General features: G+C 45.5%; 1 long non-coding RNA gene across 1 annotated transcript; it reads left to right on the top strand.

Annotated features, from left to right (window-relative positions):
- The first annotated feature begins 519 nt into the window (after window positions 1–519).
- On the top strand, window positions 520–2,342 carry LOC107182908. The gene is made up of 2 exons (XR_001513665.1): window positions 520–731; window positions 1,786–2,342. It is a non-coding gene; the product is annotated as an uncharacterized LOC107182908 (long non-coding RNA).
- The last annotated feature ends 2,202 nt before the right edge of the window (window positions 2,343–4,544 follow it).

A 4,544-nucleotide genomic window follows, 5' to 3' on the forward strand; every position in this document is an offset into this window, starting at 1 on the left:
TGGACCAAGAAGAAAGACAAGATAGTTGAAAGAGGGAGATGGTGTCTAACTATGGCTAAATTTCTTCTTTCAAGAAGCTGACCAAGTTCTGGCCAAAGGACAAGTTATACGTCCAGGCATGGGGCATGGTCCAGTCAAAGTTCCATCAAAGCCTGGCTCCTGCCCCAGGATTCAGATGCAGTGCACCATGATGAATCCCCCTAATGCCTGTATGAGGGACTCTCAATGCTCCGGGAACAAGAAGTGCTGTATGGGCTCTTGTGGAAGAGTCTGTATGAGGCCCCAGAACTGAATGGAGAAAGAGGTAACTCCCGGGGGCACAGAGAAAGCTGAGTGGTGGGAAATGATCCTTGGTTCTTGAGAGGGAGGATACTGGAAGGTGATGGGGAAACTGAGGGGTGTCAGAGGCTGTAACTGGGCTTCTTAGAGGAGTGACATGTGGACTTGACCTTATCTCTCACTGCCTCTGAGTGCTTTGACCTGCTGACTCATAGCTCTGGTTCTCCTCTCTCCTGCCAGGTGGAGCCTGCTCTTGCTGCACCGGTGAAGACCCAGGACTGCAGTCCTTGGTCCTTACAGCATTTGAATGCCTTTCTCACATGGCTCATTCTTCCTCTCACCGAGGTTGCCTAAACCTGGGCTGCTTCTCTCAGTGATTTCCTAATAAAAGACTGCTTTCTACTCCATTTGTTTGGCTCCTATGACTTCTATGCTCCTGGAAGCTCCTGGAGGTGGGTGTGGAGTTGGGATTCCCTCTCCCCAGTGAGGGTGGGGGCTAGAGGGCTCTGTGGGAGCTGTTCCTGGTGTGAAGGAGCGCAGGGGCAGGAGCAAGAGGCCCCACTCCTAGGGATTAATATTAGAAATCCAATAAACAAACCAAGAACTATATTCTCCATATCACCACAAAATGGAAATCTGGAAATTTCACTTGTTCATGCCCAAGATGCCTCCATTAACACATAATCCCTTTGGATTAAGCAATATCCTCTCCCAACTTTAGATTTGAGGATGTGAATGAGGAGACAAGACACTCCAAGTCCTTAATCCTTTAGTAGGAATGTGGAATAGTGTTCTCTGGAGATACAAAGTTGGGGGCAGAGCAGATCCAAGTAGTGACGAGAATGGGGAGTATTTGATGGGCAAACTTGAATGACCTCGTGGCTCTGTTGTTGGCCCCACTGCCCTTGGACAAGGAAGCTCTCTGGAGGCCAAAGCCACAGCAGGAGGAGGAGCATTTTGGGTGGAGTGGGGAAAGCACAGGCTTGGGAGTCAGTGACCTGAGTTCTAGCCCAGCTTTGCCACCTCTGAAAGACTCCCCAGTCACCATGGAATTGTCCCTGGGAAAGTGCTTTCTCATAACAAGCTAGACACCAAGCTTACCTTCTGCCAGTTACTCCATCAGCAATAATTTATTTCACAAGGTCACTTTTGATGAACCTGAATTATCTTTCTGCCTCTATTTCAATCACAGCCCACATTCTCAGCCTTTTCACACTAGATGGTACTATGCCTTCCCTTTCTGCAGCTTGGTATTTTTATGGAGACACAAATTCATCCACAATACCTGTGCTCCTGGAAGCTCCCATAATCTTCTACTCTTGAGTCACAGTAGAGCATAGCATTGCTGCTTCTGGGCACTTCAATTGATGTCGCATCCTGTCCAGCCAGCATTGCCAAAGCCTTGGACATCACTTCCATGCCTCTTCCTGGAAGTGAGCTGCTGCAGCCACTGGATGCTGGATTAAAGCCCATCCTTCCTCTGTGTCTGCTTTTTACCATCACTAGTCCTCACATCTGTGACGGAGCCTATGCATGTGTTGTCTGAACCAGTACCTGTGCACATGGGGTGGCTGCAGAGGAGGCAGGGAGAGCAGGCACCTGGACCTTCCAGCTCCCATGGGGGACATGGGCTCAGCTTCCCACTCCTGAGACCTACCTGGTGAATATGCTCTAATTGTAGGAACAGTGTTTATATACATAGCAGTCAAGAAATGAAGGTTGGCCCTGGCCGGTGTGGCTCAGTTGGTTGGATGTTGTCCCATGCGCTGAAAGGTCCTGGTTTGATTCCCAGTCAGGGCACATACCAACATACCAGGTTGTGGGTTTGATACCCAATCAGAGTGCATATGGGAAACAACAACCAAACAATGTCTCTCTCTCTCTCTCTCTCTCTCTCTTCCTCTCTCAAAATCAATTTTTAAAAATATATTTTAAAAAAATGAAATCAAAGTTGTCTAAACCAATCTCATGCCAACTGTGAGCACTGGGGCAGCTGCTCTGACCTTCCCTCCATTTCGTCTTCTCACCCCAGCTTCTGGCTCAAGTTTAACCGAAGATAAAAAGGAAGGAAATTGGAGCTAGTAAGGCTTCCAAGGCCTCATGGCTGATATTCACTAACTCCCCTAATGCCTCATAAAAGGCTTTTTCAACTCTGCATGAATGATGGGGAAGTTAAGCTCTGAGCTGCATGATATTAGTGAAAGGACCGCAGCTGCTAGCTGAAGTGCCCAGGATGAGCACCACAGCCTTAAAGTCCCTGGCTATTTGGGAGCAGCTCAACAGCTACCAAGCTCCTCCCAGAGACACTGCGTCCTCCAGCAGAGGAGTTTCTGCTGAACTGTAACCCTGATGTTACACCTGCAGACTCTGTTCTGTGTGCACCCGAGGGGTGAGCAGCCAGGGTCACTGATAATGACTGGACATCCTTTGGCCACTTCTGAGGCTCTCCTTGTCCAGAACCTCCTCAGATGAGGAGACTCTGTTCTAGCCAGCCATGTGTGTCTGCCCCCAGGACTCCAGCCTGACAAGGGTCATGCTCAGACCACTTGTTTCTCAGGTTGTCCCAGGGGCCTGAGCCACAATCTTCCACTGAATGTGGAATTGAAAGTACCCGCTGACATAATCCAGATCTTCATCTTGCAGATGGGGAAACCCATTTCTAAGGGTGTCATCAAAGTTCACATTAGGCGTCAAGGGCAGAGCTGAGTCCGGGAACTGCCTGTCCTAATATGCTTGTTCTCTTTCTATAGGATGTTCACTAAGTCAGGAGGACTAGTAGCCTTTGAAAAAAAAAAAAAAAGGCTTGTTGATCTATTCATTTTACCTGAACCAGAAATCAAGTTCATAGCAAGAATTCCAGGAAAATAGAATGATTCGAACCAAAGTGGAGAATCAAAGATAATGTAATTTGGGGAGAAGATAAGAACAATTAAACTGTAAATGGACACTCCATAAAAGGCCAAGTGTCCTGCATCATTTTGGTGTCCTGTCAATAATCTTTCTGCTCCTCTAAATCCTGGCAGCATTTCCCTTCTGGGGGAAGATCTGAAATATGACCAGAGTTGTGCTTTCGATGGCTTGTAATTTGGAAACTGTGTTTAACAAGTTGTTTCCTGTTCATTCTTCTACGAGAGTGATGGAAGAGAAGTGTCCAAAGGAGATCTGAGAACTTCAAACAAACAAAACAAAAATCTTGGTGTGTGTATTGGATGAAGTCCACAAATTGACGAATATGCATTAGCAGATGGAACGTCAGTAGGTAACAACAGGATGATTTTTTTTAACTAATGGCTTCAGTCTTTTAGTACACTGAGCACTTGCCACTGGTATTCACTGATCCAGGCAAAGTAATTAATCATGCTTGGCTTTTTTTTTTTCGTTTACAACATTAACAATACATGTTTTTAAATGTCTTTTCCATAAAGTAAATGGCCTTAATGCGGATAGCAGTTAGCAGTTAACCTGAGCTCCTACGTTGAGAGGGGGGGTGTCAGTCCAGATCCAGAGAACTTGATTTTGCTGATGACTGTTAGCCAGTTTACATACCGGATGTTTGTATAGTGAATATTTCAGACTGTGCCTATAAAAATTTTATTGATGTTCACAGGCATTCTAGCCATCAGAGCTGGTGCAGGAGTGGTAGCTGCCACGTTTTAACCACTGTTTCTCCCCTTCATGACATGAAGATTCATTTTCATTGTTTGAACTAGGATCTTCATGTGGCTGAGGTTTAAGGACAGAAAGCGATCACTCTAGACCAGTGATGGCGAACCTGTGACACACATGTCAGAGGTGACACGCAAACTCATTATTTTGGTTGATTTTTCTTTGTTAAATGGCATTTAATTATATAAAATAAATATCAAAAATATAAGTCTTTGTTTTACTATGGTTGCAAATATCAAAAATTTCTATATGTGACATGGCTCCAGAGTTAAGTTAGGGTTTTTCAAAATGCTGACATGCCAAGCTCAAAAGGTTCGCCATCACTGCTCCAGACTGAGTGAGCTCTTAACCCCCAAACCTCTCATGCTGTCTGTTTCCAAAATGGATTCAATAAACATCATTTTGTACACATGTAACCTACTGGATTCCCATGGATAAGAAAGACTCCTAGATATCTCATTGCCCCCTTTTTCCTTTTATGTTTTTTTTTAATTTAAATCTTTATTGTTCAGATTATTACATTTGTTCCTCTTTTTTCCCCCATAACTCCCCTCCTCCCAGTTCCCGCCCCCCCCCCGCCCTCACTCCCCACCCCCCGT

Source organism: Myotis davidii, unplaced genomic scaffold (assembly GCF_000327345.1).
Source record: "Myotis davidii unplaced genomic scaffold, ASM32734v1 scaffold4152, whole genome shotgun sequence".
Taxonomy (NCBI): domain Eukaryota; kingdom Metazoa; phylum Chordata; class Mammalia; order Chiroptera; family Vespertilionidae; genus Myotis; species Myotis davidii.